The sequence below is a fragment of the Capra hircus genome, chromosome 19 (genome assembly GCF_001704415.2).
Source record: "Capra hircus breed San Clemente chromosome 19, ASM170441v1, whole genome shotgun sequence".
In the NCBI taxonomy this organism is placed as follows: Eukaryota; Metazoa; Chordata; class Mammalia; order Artiodactyla; family Bovidae; genus Capra; species Capra hircus.
This window is the reverse complement of record NC_030826.1, coordinates 49,003,661-49,024,129: the sequence shown is the minus strand read 5'-3', so window position 1 is coordinate 49,024,129 and position 20,469 is coordinate 49,003,661. Positions and strand designations below refer to the sequence as shown.

Below are 20,469 nucleotides of genomic sequence, written 5' to 3'. Positions count from 1 at the left end.
ATTGAAGTTAAGATTCACAGGATAAGAGATGAGCTTAATATCTGTGAATGCTTGGAACCCAGAAAGGTGAGCTGGTGTAACTTGCAGGAAGTATGACTCACTTGTGAATGTGATGAAGAAGGCTTAAAGCAGATCATCGGAAGAAAGGCTGTACCGATGTACGCTTCGAAAGGCAGAGAAAAAAGCCAAACAGCATGTCCCCTGGCCTGTCCTGGGAAGAGAGGAGCTCATAGACCTTTGACATTGTCCAGCTACCATTTCATACAGTTGGGAGGAGAAAACAAAGCAAAATAAGGGGATTTCTCTGGAGGTCCAATAGTTAAGCATTTCCACTTCCAGTAGAGAGAATGAGGGTTCTATTCCCTGGTCGGGGAACTAAGAGCCTGCACTCCACGTGGTGAGGCCAAAACAAACAAACCAAACAAAAAATAAGGCTTCAGAGATAGACTGAGTTTAAATCCCATTTCTGCCACTTCTTATTAGGTGCTTGACCTTGGACAAGTCCCTTCAACCCTCTGAGCTTCAGTGTGCTCATCTTTAAAAGTGGGCAACAGGGAACTTTACTTGATACTCTTCAATGACTTATATGAGAAAATAATCTTAGAAAGAGTTGATACATGTATAACTGATTCACTTCGCTGTACACTTGAAACTAACACAACATTGTAAATCAACTATACTTCAATAAAATTTTTTAAAAATTAAAAAGAAGTTTCAAAAAGGTGGGCTGAGACAAGGAACTATATTCATTATCTTGTAATAACCTATAATGGAAAAAAATCTGAAAAAGAATATATGTCTATAAAAGAATATATACATATATAATGCAATCACTTTTCTGTGCACCTGAAATTAACACCTGAACACTGTAAATCAACTCAGCTTTCATAATAAACACAAATAAATAAATATAAATAAAAAAGTGGACTGAGAAAGAGTGATCGTGTGGACGTGCCTCAGTGCCTTTTGTGTCCTGAGCACTTAGTAAGCGTGAGCTCTGCTCTAAGGAATGAAGCTCTGATTTGAACTCAGCAGCTCTTAATTCTGTTGCTCCCAAGACTTCAGCATCCTTGCCTTTTTTTTTTTAAATGAGAAAGAATACAAAGAAGAGCTGCATTTTAATTGTTTTACTGCTCAACTGCTAACTGTTTTGATAGATTGAACAGAGTCCATTGATTCTTTGTGGAGGAGTGCCTGCTGGAGAGTGTGAGTCAGCGTCTGTGTTATTAACTTGTTCAGAAGCTTTTTGTGGCAGATTGATTTAAAAGCCCCCAACAACATGAGAGGATTTTATTTAATAGAAATATTGTCAAGACGGCACTGAGATTTTGAGTTTGGCTTTCAGATCAAGCAATACAACTTGAATAAAGGTCTTTCTTCTGACAGATTGAAGAACCATGATGGATTGCGGAAATACTCTCCATCAGCTTGTAGGGCTTTGCCTGGGGAAGGTAATATTCCCCTGGAGCACCCTGACCCCAATCAGCGGGCACGCCTTTCTTTTCTAAAGGTGAGCATATGGGTTTGATATAGAGAGCTGGTGAAATATGGTCACTAGTACTTTCAACTTATAGGGTTATGTGGTTTACCTGCACTGAACAAGATGAGTGTGTGCCTGACTGTATCTCTGTGGGTTTCCATCCTGTGGTTCTGGGATTAAGGACAAATGAAAGAAAGTTGTTAAGCGAAGAATGTTTCCATAGTGCCTTCAAAAGCAGGCTCCAGATTGGTATCCTCCAGCCTGGAAGGAAGATATTGTCAGAGTCTCACATGCAGAGTCGCAATGTTCCTTCTTGAGTCTCTTGGTCCTTATTTGGACTCTGGGCTGAACATCCGGATCAGTTTCACAGAAGAGCTTTTGAGTAGGTTCCTTCCAACGCTGAAAGTCACACTTCTCTGAAATTGGTTTTAACACCAATCCAAACCCCACTGGTGTTCCTGTTATGTTTTACAGCTATTTATATGGCCTTTAATAAATGACCTCTGGAGAGAAAGAAGGATCACTAGTTCATTGTGCAGGAGGATTAAGCCCTCACAACTGGCCACAGCTTATTCAAAACCTGCATTGCTTCACCAGAATTTCTGACATTAGGCAAACTTCTTCTTAAAGGGCCAGTGAATAACTTTTTTTGGCTTTGCAGGCCGCAAGGTCTCTGGCACAATTCTTCAATGCTGCTTTCGTAGCTCAAAAGTAGCCATAAACAGTAGGTGAGAGGGATGAGTCTGACTGTGTTTTAATAAAACTTTATTTACCAAACAGGCCATTGGCCTGCCACCCCTGATTCGCTGACATCTGGATAGATCATCATAAACTTCCTGTAACCTTGCGAGTGTGAAAATTACACTTTGGAGTAAAAAACTCATCTGAATATAAATTTGTGTTTAGAGTTTCCTTATTGATGTATCACAACGTTTTCTTACAACTTACTTAGTTTTTATTTAAGCATTCCACATTTATTCCCTCAAAATTGGATTCCTCATTTTCATTGCTTGGTAAGGACACCCATGTTTGATAGGAAACAAATTAATTGATAATGTTGGAATTCCTATTCATGGTGAAGTTCACTTTTACTTGCCAGTGACGTTTTCAGCACCCTGTTCGGGGTGTCTCTTCTTTGTAGCAAATGTAAGCATGGTGTCCACTCTGGAGGTGCCATACCAGACCACTCTCCTAGTCTCGATTCCTGCCGGGAGAAATTCTTCTGGTCATAGTTCATGTTAATCCATAAGGCTTTGTGGCACTGTGAGATCTTGGCTACATTACTGCTTTCCCACAATTTACAGTCTCTCAGTATTAAAACCTCCGATTTCTCTCACAAGATCATGTGAGCCAGGTTTGCCAGAGTTTCAAAGTCATCCTCTATTGCACGTGAACACTGCCTGCACCCGGAGCTTGACTGTGAACTGATTATTCTCACCACGACCTGTTAACACAAATTCCATCACTCCCAAGGCTAAAAATATACCATATTTAACACTTGGAAGCAAAATTCCAAGCAAATGTATAATCTGCTTTGATTGAATCCTTGTTGAAAATGTTCATGGTGGAGTCAAATGTTGACTTTTAAGGTGGAAGATCACCCTGGATAGCTCAGTTGGTAAAGAATCTGCCTGTAATGCGGGAGACCCCAGTTTGATTCCTGGGTCCAGAAGATCCACTGGAGAAGGGATAGGCTACCCATTCCAGTATTCTTGGGCTTCCCTGGTGGCTCAGATGATAAAGAATCCTCCTGCAATGCAGGAGATCTGGGTTTGATCCCTGGGTTGGGAAGATCCCCTGCAGAAGGGAATGGCTACCCACTCCAGTATTCTGGCCTGGAGAGTCCATGGGGTTGCAGAGTCAGACACTACTGAGTGACTTTCACTTAAGGTGGAAGATTGCTTTCCTTCTGTGAGCAGGTAGATAGAAATCAATTCCCCCTTATCAATTGATGTAATCACAGAGACTGATAGATGCCTCAGCCTCAGCATTCAAAATCACACTAGTTCATCTTGTTTAAGAGTATTTCCCCTCTCCCCAGAATTCCCTGGTGTCCAGTGGTTAGGACTGGCTGCTTTCACTGCTATGGAGCCTAGTTCAATCCCTGGTTCGGGAACTTAAGATCCCACAAGTCACATGTTGCAGCCAAAATAAAAACAAAAAATGTGTGTTCTCCCTCATTTATGGCACAAAGCCACTGAGGATCAGGCTTCTATTTAAATCGTGGTGCTATGTTAGAGGACTTAGGAATATTTAGTGTTTGTGTGTCCAGCTAGTGTTTGTATAATATAAAAACATGCTTAGGAGATAAAGCTATTAATTATAGTCATTTGCGAGTAATGGAATTATAGATGATTTTAAACTTTCTTCTTATACAATTTTTCTGTTTTACAAATGTTCAATAAAGAATATGCATTACTCTAAGAAAAACAGTATAAAGGCTTTCAAAGTTTTTTTGACTATGACCCCCAGTAAGAAGTAAAATTTACATCCTAACTCAGTACAAGCCTGCATTTATGTAAACAATTAAAACAAGCATTTCATGAAGCATTCATTACCCTTTGTGCTACCTGTCCTTATTTCCTGGTGTTTTCAATTTTTTATTCTATTTTATTGACATAGAAAGAGTGCAGGCAATGACCAACTAAAATGACCTCATAAACCCCTGATGGGTAAATTGAAAAATACTGACTGTTGTGCAATAGTGCCAGTCTTTTATTTCATGGGTCAGTAAAATTTCAAAAGAAATTTTGGCACTTGATGCAAGATCAACTTTTCATGTGGCAGAGTAAGGCTATTTTAAAAACTTCTGCTATTCTTTTCATTAATTTTTCATGTTAAAATTTGTTTTTTATGATTGGGGGAAATTTTCATGTTGAAATATGCTTCGTTTTATGGAAGTGTGTTTGAACATGAAACGATTTCAGCATTTAAACAGTGAGTAAATTTAGCCTTATGAGAACAGACTACACTGGCTTTGTTTTTTTCCGTTTGGCATTGAACCTGTGCAAACGTGGTGACGCAAGAGTGCTTGAGAATCATTGAGGAATTATCAGTGCAGCCAAGAGTCCCACTTTGGAACAAACACAGTTGCAGCTCTGCATCCCCACTACTTGGGAGCAAATCACTTAACTTTTCTGATCTGAACCTCATTCTGCTCACCTGTAAAAGGAGTACCTTTCACAGGTGTAAAGATATGATTTATATAGAGTTTAAGACAGTTTCAGATGCAGGGGAGTTTATAAATGGTAACATCTCAGGACCATTAACTCTATCTGCTGCTTTGTACTATAAAAAAACTTGGAAGGTTTAAAGACATTCATTAGATGTTTCTACTTTATGATGAACTGCCCCTTTAATTATCATAAATATAAATAACATCTTTTTTTTTTTACGTTTCCTGTCTTGTCTCACCCTCAAGCTTTACCCTTCTTACTATATTTTTCCCCATCTTTTAACCTCCTATCAACCTCTTGATACCCTTATTCATGACGGGAACACGGCTCGTCTGGCAGTTTTAGGGGACAGTTAGAAAATATTCCTTGACAGTGCCATGAGCTTGCAGTTTTTAAGTTGTGGTTTTGGCTAGAGGGGACTTAGATGGTGAGCAGAATACTAAGACTAAGGGAAGGATGTGCTTAAAATAGATCTTGTGAGCCTTCTGTTTAATTACATGGTAATTTGTAAAACAGACTTGTTTCTGTGGCCTTGAATACTAATATAGATTTGTCCCTTACTAATCTTAAAAGCATATATCCCGAGAAATGCATAATTCACACATTTCCACACATTTTATGTCTTCAAAGGCTCTACGTGAATCAGTCTGAAACCTTTTCTTCATTTATCTTTTAAAGTGGTGACTTTTTTTGGACAAGGGGCTGTATGTTTATTTCATCAGCAATACCTATATTTAAAATGCCCTCTGTTTGGCTCAGATATTTTCAGTTTCTGGTGGTACCAACCACACCCCCGTATTTCCCTAGTGGATTCACCCTCCAGGAAAGTTCTAGCTGTCTGAAACTCTCAGGAAACAAGCTGGGTGTGCCTGATAAGGAAGGTTTAACAAAATCATGTACATTTTTCTAGAATATTTTCTATCATAATAGCTAACATTTTGCTGGGCTTGTTATGTTCTAGAAACTTTGTTAAAGGCTTCCGGAACATCTCATTTAATCGGAAGAAAAAAAATAAATACTTTTCTGCCTTGATTGCTTGAGAGATCTGTTGTAAAGGTCAGCAGTTACAGTGTATCCTATGGATTTCAGTTCTGTGGTACTATTGTTCTCATTTAGTTTACCACTATTTACTGAGTAGTTATTATGTGTCAGATACCACTCTGGGCGCTCGGGATGTGCAGCCACAAGTCACGGAATGCCTGGCACCGCTAGAAACTTCCTGCCTTCTGCATGGGAGGACCCAGATAATAATGTTGTTGTTCAGTAGCTAAGTTGTGTCCGACTTTTGCAACCCTGTGGACTACAGCAAGCCAGGCACCTCTGTCTTCCATGATCTCCTGGAGTTTGCTCAGATTCATGTCCGTTGAATCGGTGATGCTATCTAACCAACCATCTCATCCTCTGCCGCCCCCTTCTTTTGCCTTCAAACTTTCCCAGCATCAGGGCCTTTTCCAATGAGTCGGCTCTTTGGATGATAATGTATAAACATACAAACATAATGTCAGGTAGAGACTTTAAAAAGGCAGGATAAAGAAGCAGGGAGTGGCGATGGGAAAAGTGATGGGGAAGGCCTTTGATGAGATATCTGAGCAGAGACCTGCATGAATCACGGGAAGAAGCCTCGCAGATATTTGGCAAAAGAGCCAGTTGCTTCTGCACTAAATGGTTCTCCCTCTCCTGCTTTTTATAGTCTTCCTGTCTCCTCCTTGCTTGAGCCAGACCAACGGAAGCCAGATCTAGAGAGGAGACAGAACGACAAGTGTGCAGTAGGGAAGGCAAAGGACTTGGTTCCAGCTGCGGAAGCAGGTCTGGACACGTGAGTGACATCACATGGGAGAGTGTGGTGGCTGCTATGATCCACCAAGCTTGCAGGCAGATGCATCATCAGAGTGCTAGCCAGCCATGGGCAATGGGACCACCTAGCTGTGGGAGAAGATGCTCCCAAAGAGGAGTCTGACAGCCAGCAGAACAGCACAGGCTGGACATGGGTGTTGTCAGCGTGGGGCAGAGGGGCCAAGACCACAGGTGGCACTGCTACTGGGGCTCAGAACAGAACCTGGTTCTCCGAGGAGATGGAGCAGACCAAGGCAGAGGGCAAATCATATAGGGCTTTGGGGGTCTGGCCAGGAGTTTGGGATGTTGCCTTCTTAGTGCGGAAGCCACTGAGAGTTATAAGAGTGACATGATTTGATTTTTGTCTCTGATGTGTGGAGGGCTTCCCTGGTGGTTCAGTTGTAAAGAATCTGTCTGCAATGCAGGAGACCGGGGTTCAATCCTTGGGTTGGGAAAATGCCCTGGAGAAGGGAATGGCTACCCGCTCCAATATTCTTACCTGGAGAATCCCATAGACCTAGGAGCCTGGTGGGCTACAGTCCATGGGGTTGCAAAGAGTCGGACACGACTAAGCAATTAACACTTTTCTGATGTGTGGAAAGTCAAGGCAAGAGGAGGAGTGGGGATAAAAGGGAACCAGGAATCCTTGGACTTCAGGGATGTTGAGGTTCAGGGATTCATGATGATGGCCTTTCAGGGGAGGTGGGATGCTCAGTTATCAGTTTAGTGATAGCCTTCTGTGGGGGTCCAGTAGTCTCCTCAAGATTCATGTTTTTCCGGATCCTCAGAATGTGACCTTATTTGGAAATAGGGGTTTTGCAGATGTAGTCAGTTAAGAAGTTAAGTAGCTTGAGATGAAATCATTCTGGATATAGAATGACCGGGGTCCTTATAAGAAAAGAGGACACAGACACAAAGATGGCCTTGTGAAAGTGGAGGTGGAAATTGGGGATATGCAGCCACAGGGATCTCCTGGGGCCTCTGGAAGCTGGAAGAGGTGGGAAGGATTCTTCTTTAGGGCTTTCAGGGGGAGTGTAGCCCTGCTGACACCTTGATTTTGGACTTCTACTTGCAGAGTCGTGAAAGAAAGTGAAAGTGAAAGTCGCTCACTTGTGTCTGACTCTTTGCGACCCCATGGACTATACAGTCTGTGGAATTCTCCAGGCCAGAATACTGGAGTGGGAGCCTTTCCCTTCTCCAGGGGATCTTCCCAACCCAGGTCTCCTGCATTGCAGGCAGATTCTTTACCTGCTGAGCCACAAGGGAAGCAAGAGCCGTGAGAGAGTAACATTTCTATTGCTTGAAGTGACATGGTTGGTAGTACTGTCTCATCGCTGCTACAGGAAACTAATGCTGTTCCTAAGACTCTTTGATCTCTTAGGAGGTTTCACTGGGGTAGAGAGTGGGAGTCTTACAGGAACATTGGCAGCTCCGTAAACCTCCCTTAACATCAGGGAGGGTGGTATTACCCAGAACTTGAATGAACATTAGTAGCCCTGAGGAGGCAGGGCTGGTTGAATCAATTAATGAAAGAGACAGTGAATGAATAGGTCTGTCTGTGAACGAATAGGGCCTTGTCTGCCCTGAAGGTCATTAAATAGCCCCCGTCGTGATAATTATAAGCAGCCATGGACAGTGTGTGGGTGCTCCTTTGCTGTGTGCCTTCTAAGCTCCTGCAGGTTGAAATACCAGATTAATTAAAAATCTGTGTTAGAATATGGACAGGGAGGACCGAGTTCCTGAGTGAGGGCCTAAGTACCTCTCTAATGCATAGACTGTGTGGATTTTAGAATCTGGACCCTTAACATTGATTTTCTGAGCTGAGAGGTATTTTCCCTTACTCCCTTTTAAATGTTTATTAGCTGGGTCAAGTTGGGAGAACTGGAGAAGCAATCCAAAAATATAATCCTCCACCCCAGCAACAAAAAGCAGTCCCGCTGATGGTTTACTGCTACTATTTGTTTTTGTTTTGTTTTGTTCAGAGGTTGAAAGTGCTGAAAAAGGAGAGGAAAGTCCAGGACACAAACATTTGATTTTATTGTAATCCTGCCAGAGGCCTACCCGCTCTGCTCCGATAAATTTCTCTTGGCCGGTCCTGTAGAAAGTGTGCATGGACATCGATCAAGCTTTTTTTTTTTTCTTAATTAAACTAATGGACTGGCCTCTCTTCCATAAAACACGGATCCAAGTAGTGATGCCCTGGCCGAGCATCAGCCTCTCCCAGGAAACCTGGCCCTTTGTCTTCATGATACAAATTCCTGGTCCTGTCTGAACACACAGCAGGTCCTGAATGAGTGCTTCTTTAACTTAAACTGGGGCTGAAATGCAAAACTGGTTAGGCATGAATACCTGGACAGTGTCAGTTTCTATGACAGTTTCTCTTCTGTGTAATTGATGAGCTTCCTAATGTTGATTTAAAAAAAAAACAAACAACCACCAAGCACTGTATTTAGTTAATTAAAAAAATACAGACTAGGATTCAAAACAGCTGTGTTTGCTGTTGGCGTGGCCTTTATCCTCCTCATACTCGTGTTATGTCACAACAGTACCACATTGTAGAAACAAAAGTTTAGAAAGAATAAGGATGACTTTTCTCTCTCCAGTTACCAGTACCACCCACAGCCTCAGCTTATAATATTTATTTAATTTTGTATCTGGTAATAGGGCTCAGAGACAATTCTGTGAGGCAGATGTGTGAAGAGCTGATCCTTATGGAAGCTAATTTCTTGTACAGATAAATATACTCCGAGGCCTTGGACAGGCCATTATTCTAGGATGCTTCCCTTTTGAGTACATTTGAATATGTTCATGGGTTGTGTAGAATTTTTTGCATCCTGTTATCCAGTTTATCACCTTTTGCCACATTTCTTGGTTGTAAGTATCCCAGTCAGTGTCAGTGGTGAATAGAGAAAGGACGTAAAGGGAAGAAGTAAAATGAACAGGGAAAAAAACGAAGGAAACAAGTAAGTGAAAAAAAAAAAAAAAAACAAAAAACATACAACACTGAAAACCTCTTTCACAGTAGGCAATACTTTTGAATGTAAAACTTATCAGGCAGGCTGGAGAAGAGGGATATGTCTGCTTAAAATGAGAGCTGTCTGTAGGCTGCATTCAGGTTATCACAGGTCACCCGTAGCCTGGACGGCAGCCAAAGCCAGGATGAGGCTAGTGATACATGCCCCTGGGACCCCAAATTGAGGGGGAAGCCTCCAAACTCAATAATCACGATGAATAATATTTGAAATCTGATATATCGTAAAAAAAAAAAAACATCGTTAATATAAAATATCCTATGCTGAATAAAATATCCAAATGTTGAGTGCAGGACCTGACCCTGCACTGGTGAACTCATTCACCTCCCACTAACTGAAAGTAAGTTACCGGGAGCTTTAAAGGAAAAGTTTGTCCTTGCTCTAAGCCCGCTTCGCTCTGGGTTTAAATTCTGGTTCCTTTAGGACCAGCTTTGTGACCTCAGGCTCATGACTCAACCTCTCAGAGCTTCCTTTTTTAGAAAAAAAAAAATAGTGCTTTCCTTTGCAGGACTTTGGGATGGCTTAAAGTTATACCTGTGAGGCTACTGGGTGCACGGTAGATGGCCATTAAACCATGGCTTGAAATAATTCATAGTTATTCACAGAGAATTCAGTTCTTCAGGCGACCCAAGTAGGTCCTGCCTCTTACACGAGTCTTTTACACATCTGTCAGGGTTAACACAGCTGTGCTTTCTCTTTATAGGATGTCTCAGAGTGTTGCCCAGTGCCTGCGCTTTGAACGCTCATACATCCGTTTAACAGCTAAGTGACCAGTTTCCTGTTTAGTCATAGCTGTTTGCCTGGGCTGGGACATGGAGAGCAAGTTGATATCTCTGTACTTCCCTCTCAGAGCAAGTCAGCCTTCCAAAACCATCCAGAAGTTAGATTTGATAGCAGCTTTTTTTCTAGCTGCTCTGGGCCTGTGGGATTCTTCCACCAGTGATCAAAGCCACTCGCTCAGGTGTGGAAGTACAGTCTCAACCGCTGGACCACCAGGAAAGTCTCATAGCAGCTTTCTATTTATTAAAACCTCCTCCATCATTGAGTCTCTCTTGGGCACATTTCCATGCCTAGTGATTTATCTGGATAACGTGTCCATGATCCTGAACGGCCTCTGATTTGCTCCACAGAGAAGAGGCCATATTCCATAACATACGACTGAAGCTAATATGGGGCAAGTAGAAATCACATGGGCAGGAAGATTGGAGAGGGAATCTGGTTACTATCTGATACAAAACTGTAAAGCTCCCTCCCCCCATCCATTCTCTCCCATTGTCCCAGCCAGGTGTAACCAACCATTTTTTCAGCCTTTCTTCTAATCTGATCGTAGCTGCAGAGATAACAAAGCAGAGCCCTCATTTCAGTTACTCTCCTCTTTAGTCCTAAGGATACAAAATGAGATGGGAGAATGACAGGAGAGTGTCATTCAGAGAGCTTATTAGACTTTGGGGGTCTTAGTTATCATGAATGGGGATTCATCACTGCGCCCTGCACTTCAGCGAGAGGCAGTTTGCGAAACAGTACCACACACTCAGTGGTGTGTGCTTTGGACTTAAGTTCTTCTTTTCCACTTAATTAGTTAATAGGAATTTATTGAGTTGGGCACAATATGATACAAAAAGCTAGGAGAATGGAATTTTTGCCCCTGAAGTGTCTATGATGTAGTTGGGGAGAATAAATTATACTCCAGCTGAGCCTTTAGGCTTATATTCCTACTGTGTTGGTACATTCTCTCATTTCTGCCCTAGAAACGTTGCTCAAATCCGGCCTCTTCCTCTTTCACCTCTGGGCATTTGTTCTTGCTTCAGGGCTGTCCGTCCTCATTTACTACCCAGCCTATGGCAGAGCCCTGCCAAGCTCTTACAGGCGCCTTCAGGCAAAGAAACTGTGCGCCCCATGTCCACTTATCAAAATATCCTCCCATATTGAGAACCGAGCAGGAAAAGTTAATAAAACTCCACAACAATGACAAAAAACATACAACTATATATAAAGCCTCACGTTATCCAGTCTGTTCCTATATCATTGTCCGCCTTTGTAAACCCACCCAGCATGGTGGAGAGTGGGGCTTGTGGAGATGGGGTAGTGTTTTCCATTATAAATAAGGCAAGGTGGTAAAACGAACGGCAACATTCTGTCTTTACCTACAGTTTGGATTTTGTTTTCCCTCGTGGATCTTTTTTTTTGCTTTAATTTTGATTTCTGAAAAAGAAAATTGCATTAAAATAATGCCATTTTAAAATAATAATTAAAATAAATATTAAATAATAATTTAAATAATTAAATAATAATTAAAATAAATCAATAATTGCTGAATTCTTTGGTGTCCCCGTAAATTTTGTACCTCACTCGATCACCCTAAGCCTGGCTCTGGTCTGTTGCGAAAGCTCATGCCAGCCTGTTAGGCACACAGCTGACAGTGACCTTCCCAATAGACCAACAACGATCATGTTACTTCCGCATTTGTTCCTGATTGTCTAAGAGGTGAAATCTGGCCCCATTGGCTTGGCTACAAGCCCCTTCTGGTCTTCATGCATGTTAGTCGCTCAGTCGTGTCCTACTCTTTGCCACCCGGTGGACTGTAGCCCGCCAGGCTCCTCTGTCCATGGGATCCTCCAGGCAAGAATACTGGAGTGGGTTGCCATGCCCTCCTCCAGGGGATCTTCCCCACCCAGGGATCAAACCCAGGTCTCCTACATTGCAGGCACATCCTTTATCATCTGAGTCACCAGGGAAGTCTTCACAGTCTGGTCCCCCACTTACCCTGCCAGGGCATCTTCCGCATCTGACCCTGAGAACTGCGTCTTTGTCCAGGCCATATCTTCTGTCAGAGTTGTACTCCTGGCCCCAGACTTATTCACCTTGGACGTCCCTGCTTAGCTCTTGAGTTCCACCTCCTGGCTGCACTGCCTTTTTGAGCTCCCTAAAGCAGGCTTACTTGCTCTGTTTTCCCATAGAAACCTGTTTGTTTCCACTCGATTTCTGTCCTGGCTGTTTCACTTACGATTCCACTGTGATTTATCTGTTTACCTGTGTCCCCGGTTACACTGCCAGCTCTCCTTGAGGAGAGCAGCAGGGCTTTTCATGTCAGGTGAATAATGAATACAATTGGATACAGTGAAAGCAGTAACAAAAGCAGTAACAGCAACTATGAAATAATTCATGAAAAACAATAGCACAGTCAAGAGGCTCTGCTCTTAGCAGCCCTTAACATAAGGCAATCCTGTGTTTTGAATGTCAGTTGCCATTAGCTAGCTTTGTGACACTAAATATTTTCAGAGTTTTACAATGGAAACTTTCAAACAGAAGCAAAAGTAGAGAGACCCCTCTGATGAACCCACATGGGCCCAGCCTGCAACTACAACAGTCAGCTTATAGCTAATCTAGAATCTTGTAATACCCCACCCTCCACTCCTATTCTTGGATTTTTTTTTTTTTAGAAGCAAATCCCAGATCACATATTATTCCACATAGAATTACTTCAACAAGAATATTAAACTTTTAATTGAGTGCAAACTCAGCATCATCCACATGCAAGGAAGAGCTGCCAGTGGATTGGAGTCATGGGAAAGCCCTTGTAAAGCAAGCCTTGAAGGATGAATATAGATTTTGGCAAATAAAGTTGTTAAGTGGGAAGCTGTAACTCATGTGTGCGCAAGGTGTCAGCATATAGTTTTTGCTGAAACGGGTCAGGGCAGGGAGAGGGAATAAGAAGGAAAACCTAGGTGTGGAACAGATAGGGGACCAGGCCCTTGATGCTTTAGAGGTGGCCCTGTAGGTGAGGGGATGGACTATGGGGTCTTTTCATTTTAGGTAGCAGTGTGTTCCTTTGGAGGTCTGTGCTCACAGTTGTGACCCGGGGCTGAGGATAGTAGTAATATTGATTTAGTGCCCTTCAATTGTCTCTCAAAGCACTTTCTTTGTTAACTGATTTCTCCTTAAACAGCAAAATAAATTGTCACAGAACATTTAAAAAACTGGTTCCTGTACCAACCACCAGGCTTTATGGAGAAGAAATGGGAACTTGGTTTTCCACACTCAGCCCTATGCCAAGATGACCTGGCAACTGTGTATTTTATCCCACTGAGCTTAATCCTTATTATGAATAACAGAGCGAAGCTTTGTTATTCATGGGAATGGATTTCTACTGCTGGGAGAATTAGCTGCACTCTTATTCACAAGATGCCTTCTGATGCAATGAGTCCCTTTGAACTGTGCATAAATAGAGGCTATTGTTTAGGCATTTGGAGATGAGGCTTAGATTGCCCCAGAATTTCCAATCAGACTTCAGGTATCTTTGTTTGACTAACTTTTTTTTTTTTTTTTCCCTTTCCTCCCTGAGGCCACAAGTAGTAGTTTTCTCCATGTTGCTTTAATGACTTGCCTTTTCATCACCTTCTAAAACTAGGGCACAACCAACCCTTTTTCTGGAGGCTTTTCAGCTTAGAGAAAGAGGAAATTCTGAGTTCCAAAAAATAGAATGGAGAAAAAAATGAGCAAGCTTAAGCAGGATATCACACAGAATTGGAGTCTTTGGTAAAGAAATAAGTTCGTTTCCGATTAAGACTAAAAAAAAAAACAACAACTAGGAGAAATAGACGGAGAAGGCAATGGCACCCCACTCCAGTACTCTTGCCTGGAAAATCCCATGGGCGGAGGAGCCTGGTAGGGTGCAGTCCATGGGGTCACGAAGAGTCGGACACGACTGAGCGACTTCACTTTCACTTTTCACTTTCATGCATTGGAGAAGGAAATGGCAACCCACTCCAATGTTCTTGCCTAGAGAATCCCAGGGACCTGGAAGCCTGGTGGGCTGCCGTCTATGGGGTCGCAAGAGTCGGACACGACTGAAGCGACTTAGTAGCAGCAGCAGCAGCAGCAGCAGGAGGAGAAATAGAAGCATAGAATCTCTTAAAAAGATGCTTCAGGATCTCTAAAGGAGGGTTGATTATTTGTGTAAGTCTCAAAGCTTGCACACTCCGGTTGCCCAGCACAATAAGTCTTTCTGGGTCTTTGGAGTAGTGGCTGTGAAACTCTGTCTTCAAAACCACAGAGAGAAGTCTCATTTTTTTTGAAGGTGTCTATTTTCTGATATTTTCACCTGGGATCTGAAAATACATGGCTGTCTTTGTTTTTTTTAGGTTTGGTTTTTTTTCTTACGAGAACTTTTAAGATCTACTGTCTTAGCCACTTTCAAATGTACAATAGCATATTGTAACCCACACTCTCCATGCCAGTATGTCACACCCCAGGACTCACCTATCTCACCACAATGTTTTTCTAGAAAGGCTTATTGAAAATGACTTATGGGCTTAACCTGGGTATTTTCTTTTTATCACCTTGGTCTTTGTGTGTCCCTGACTGTGTCTGTTTGTGGTTCTTCCACCTAGATTGAAGTCATTTTCTCTTCCAGAACCAGATGCTTCCAGTATGGGGGGGAGGCTACCCCAACATGCGTAAGAGGGTACGAGGCTTCTCCAGGACCCAGGAAGCTGCCCTTTGTAGGTGCTTCCTGCATGCTTTATTCACATCTTCATGTTACCTCTGTTTCTCCCTTCCACTGGATCTGTCTAGAGCCACAGGGTCATTCTCCCCTTTTTTGTGACTCTGTGATTCTCGTCCTTCCCAAGGGATAAGATCTTCTGGTGTGGTCCTGTCTCACCACTCAAAGACAAAAATTACCATTAGTCTGTGTTTACTGAACTGCACAGGTGGGTGCATCACCTCTTTTAAGCGCTTAACACTTTTATCTCTTCGCTCTTTCCCGCCTGTCACATGTGCCTTGTCACCCACACGATTAAAACCATTTGGTTGTATTTCTTTGATTTGCACTGACCTCCTAAGGAATGTCCACACTGACACAGCAAAGCCCCTTCTCTTGCCTTTTCTCTGCTGCCATGTTTGATTTTGGAAAGACTTGGTGTTTGGAAGAAGTTAAAAGTGACCCCCAAAGACTTGCTTTGGACGATGCTGATACACACCTTTTGACGCCTTAGATTGGGTAGTGTCGATTTAATTTGGAGTCTGTCAGCTTCTTACATTCTGATCACTCGTTTTGAAGGCTTGCTGAGGACATGTGATTATTTGTTAAACCACCATTGGAATAAACACACTTTTCTTTAAGGGGAACAGAGCTTTTTAAAGAAAGTAATAACCATACCTTTATATTTTCTTGACAGATATCAAAGGAAAAAATCTTCTGTTTTTACCTTGACAAGATATCTAACATCAAGAACTTCAGCATTATAATCTAGAAATCTCAAGCTCAACAAATTTCTCTGTCTGGGCGTGGGGAAAGGGGGATGATAAAATAGTTTTCTATACAGCTGGTTACCAAAATAGTCAAATATGAAAGCTAATTCATCTCCTTTTAAAAGGTTAGTCTTTTGATATATGAATCACAATTGATGCTAAAAGGAAAGTGTTAGAAACATAAACTTTTTTTTCCCTGCTAGTTCAGGTTTTGAATGTTTTCATTGCTTAAATGTTTATCTTTCTGGCAGTGAGGTTAGTACTGTTAACCAGGGATTACCAACAATTAAAATAACAAGTCAACCAAGACAACACTTGCATGCCCAGAAAACCAAATTAAAATCACACTTCTTTTTTTGCTCTCACGGTTTAGAAGTAAATTTTGAATCAGTTTCATGAATTTTGTGGTATGTTTCCAGATTAATGACTTTGGACCTTTGGACACTGAGGTGTGTGAATGCCTAATGTGTTTTCTTCCTTTTGCTATCAATTAGATATTTAAGAATGCAACTTATGAAGAAATAGCCATCTAAAAATGGGCCAAAGGCCACAGTCCTCTATTTTTCCTTAGAATACTGCATAGGAGTCTTAAATGTTGTGGTTATATTGTTAGGACCAAACTGGAGCCAGGACAGGCTCTAAGGGGCAGGCTAGGCCTGAAGGTCTAGAGACCTTTTCTAGGTCTCTAGAAAAGCTGAGGCACTGGAAACTCCCACAGGCAGTGTAGCTAGACCAATCAGAAAAATCCCCGTTAGCCCCCCACCCGCGCCAGACCCGAGCCAATCCAGATAGAGATGGGAGGTTTAGAAGTCCCGCAGGCACGCGCCGTGCGGTTTAACCAATCAGCTATGCTGTTACAGAAACAAAGAACCGTCTGTATAAAAGTAGATGTGATTCAGAGCTCCGGGCTCTTGTCGGATTCCACTGTGCTGGATGAGACCTGGGCCCTAACTCGAGCTAGCAATAAACCCCTTTATGCTTTTGCATTGCTGTGGACGTCTTATTCTCTCAGTTTTGGGGACTCGGACTCTGGGCATAACAATATGTGTCATAAAATCTATATTTTAACCTTTTTTAAGTGTGCAGTTCAGTGGCATTAAGTACATTCATAATGCTGTGTAACCATCACCACTACTCATCTCCAGAACTTTTTTGTCAACCCATACAGAAGCTCTGTACCCCTTAAACACTAACCCCCCCATATTCCCTCGAACCACCATTCTACTTTCCGTTTCTAGAATTTGACTATTCAAGCTATTTGTATAAGTGGACTAATTTGTCTGGATTATTTCACCAAGCGTAATGCTTCCTAGTTGCATCCATGTGGTAGCATCTGTCAGAATTTCCTTCCTTTGGAAGGCTGGATAATATTTCATTGTATGTAGGTGCCATATGCTGTGTATCCACTTATCTGTGACTTAATGCACAGGAGCCTTTTAAAATTTAATTTTTCCTTTCATCACACACATACACAAAAAGGTAACCCCAAGAGGAAATATGTTAATGAGCTTGACTGTAGTAATAATTTCACTATGTATATGTATCCCAAATCATCACCTCATACACCCTGTTTGTGTGTGTGTGTGTGTGTGTGTGTGTGTGTGTGTGTGATCTGAATTCCGTAACCAGGGATTGAACCTGGGTCCCTACAGTGGAAGCACAGAGTCCTGTCCATTGGACTGCCAGGGAATTCCCAAGTGTATACAATTATTATTTTTTAAAATAGGATAGTATAAAAATTATTTTTAAGATGTGCCATTTGGCATCTTTTCTCCTAATTTCCTGCTATTCTTTCACTTGGGGATCCTTTTTGAACCCTACATGATGCCATGTGCTGAGAAGACAGGGACAAATGAGCTCTACCCTGCATGCAGAGAACTTTTTGTCTGGCCAGGTAGACAGACCAGGAAACTGGGTTTCAGGCTTGGTGGGCTGCCACCCAAGCAGAAGGCATGGGGAAGAGGGTGACTCAGTGCTGGAGAAGGGCCACATCCACTGTGGGTGGGGGCCTGAGGAATGAAGTCCTCCAGGTCATGTTCTAAGTTCTCTTACCCAAAAGGCTAGAAATATATGTGAGCAGAATTAAAGGTCATGTGTAGAAGGAGAATCTGTTATATTGCAGTAGTCCACCTCTAGGCATGACTTCTTGTAAATTATTTTCAAGGTTTATCATCAAAGACACCTCTCTCCTAAAATAATAGAGCACAGCTTTAACTCCTTTGGCCCCTAAATAGACAGGAGGTTGTGTGTGGTAATGACGCAACTTTCAAGCAGTATTACTGTGTATTATGAAACACATTTTCAAAATTTGATCTGTGCATCCTATTCCCCCTTGTACATAAAAAGAATAAAATTAACTTGCCCATGGTGGAAAAATATAAAATCTGGATCTTCTCGCATTTAGCCTACTTTTCTTTTGTCTGTATTTCCTAGTACCCTGTATTCAACAATCTGTGAAATTTTTTGTCCTCTCCATGTGTTAGCCATTAGGGAGCATTGGGAAATTCAAGTAGATCTCCAAGGTACCAACCTGCACAATATATTATTGACAAGACAGCAGAAATGATGTGCATTTGGTTGGTGTAGATGACCTTAGGGCAATAGATGGACTGACCCACCTACCTTTACCTTGAAAGAGCAGATTAGTATTCATAGTCACAGTAAGAGAGTTTCAAAGACAACGAAAGCATGCACCTTGCTCTCTAGATAGCAGATTCTATATGGTCCAGATTGCCTCTGATATGTTCATCATTCTGCTCTCCAATCTGTATATCTGTCCTCACTTGGGGCATCATCTTTGGCTTTGTTCGTTTTGTGGTCTCTAACTGCAAAAATCGGTTGGTGGTCCGCTAGATGTAAACTGCAGAACAACAACACGGCTCCTGCAAGGGTGAGGGGCGCCAGTTGCGCATACGTGAGTTGGCGCGTAAGACGTGCACGTCGCGCCACTGAGGCGCAAGCCCCGGGCGCCATGTTGTAGCGTTTTCTCTGAGGAAGGAACCGCCGCCACTGCTGCATCCGTGAGGCTTTTGTCAGGGTGGTAACGCTGTTCATCGGAAAAATGCTCTGGGAGGAAGAGGAAGAGATCCACTCACTCTTTGAGCAGCGTGGGAAGGTGCTAGAATGTGACATCGTTAAGTACTGTCTTTGGGAATGCGCTGGCCGTGGGTCCTGTGGGTAGGAAGGGCGCTGCGCCTGCACCATCAGCGAGGGCCAGCAAACCGTCACGGGCCGGGTGCCACCCCTGGTCAGGGAACTTAGATCCCGCAAGCCCCGCCAGAACAACAAAACAAAACTACAGCAACCAAACAAAACCCTCTTTGTGCACATAGAGAAAAAGATGCAGCCGAATGTGCCATATGCAACCTGCACCCGTAAAAGCTGCAGGGAGTGAACATCAATGAGGAAGCCGGCAAGAATAGGAACAAAGCGTCAACCAAGCTGCATATAGGCATTATGTGTCCTATTTGTACCAAACGATAGCTTTGGGTCAAGTTTGAGGAGTATGGACCAGTGGTGGAATGAAATGTGACGTCGTGAAAGATTATGCCTTCCTACATGTGGAACGGGCAGAGGACCTTGACTCACGGAGTTTCAAGGCAAATGAATGAGCGTGGCGTACACGAGCCAGCTTCCAACCGCCCCTGGTGTGGGAGAAGACCATGGTGGCTGCTCTCGGTTGTGGAAAAGAGGAGCCCTGGTCAAAAGAGATCAAAGGGATGTCATGGCCGACTATACTGAGTAGTACAGTGAGAAATATGGAGCGGACCCCATGCGCTACAGAGAATCCATGTATGAGGAGGATGCATTGGGAGCATTCGGCTACTGACTAGGCTAAGCCCATATGGAGCCGGCTTTCAGGAGGCAATGGCGGCAGCAGCTTCCTTGTACAGCTACGTGTCCCATGTGCCTTAAGATCAGAGCACAGCTGTGACCAGTCACCTCAACTCCAGGGTTTTTTGTTTGTTTGGACTGCATCGCATACGAGATCTTAGTTGCTTCTCCGGGGATCAAACTTGTGTCCCCTGCAGTGGAAGTGCAGGATCCTACCAAGTGGACCAGCGGTGAAGTCCCTCTACTCCTGTTGATCCTTGGACAGACACCCCACCCCGCACCCCCCATAGCCAAACTCAAACCCTGCTGCCACCTCAGGTGCTATGACTGTTGCCACTGCCACCACCAGATTCTATTATGAAAGGGACAGGATGCCCGCCTCCGCCGTTCCTGCCGCAGCTGTGCTCCCACAGCTGGAGAGGGCTTTGTAATGGGCGGAGGGTGCGCTGCCTCAGGCTTCACCAGCTGCGGGGAATTTTTGGTATGACGTGGCCAGGTATGAGCAAGGAGCAGGATGTGGACTGAGGAGTGGTACTCAGCCTTTTACAAACTGGAGGTAGGACAATGGCAGACTGAGCCTTCGGGCTGCGGTCCTGTAGGAGAACTTGCTCCATATGGCCTTTTACTGAGATGGTGCCATTCCTTCATGTTTAGGTTAAAAAAAGGGATCTGCGACCAACTATGTTTTCTTTCTTAATTTAATTTCTCTAAGTTCTTTTCTTTCCTCCTGATACTAGTCTCTATAGCCTTTTGATCCATTCTGTATATTCTCAGCCACTGAGCTGCCCTAGGTAAGGATGATGCTGGCCATCCCATTTTTCCTGTGCAGTGGAATCCCTTTCATCTTGCTCTCCTTAGGAGT

At 43.0% G+C, this 20,469-nt stretch overlaps 1 protein-coding gene across 4 annotated transcripts in view; it reads left to right on the top strand.

Moving 5' to 3' along the window:
* Positions 1–20,469, top strand: part of PITPNC1 (phosphatidylinositol transfer protein, cytoplasmic 1) — a 261,543-nt gene that overhangs the window by 32,385 nt on the left and 208,689 nt on the right. The window contains exon 2 of one of the 4 annotated variants that reach the window (XM_018065381.1): positions 1,387–1,510. The exons of the other annotated variants lie outside the window; for them this stretch is intronic. The gene's annotated coding sequence lies outside the window, so the exon portion shown is untranslated. The remainder of the gene's footprint in view (positions 1–1,386; positions 1,511–20,469) is intronic. 4 annotated transcript variants of the gene reach the window in all.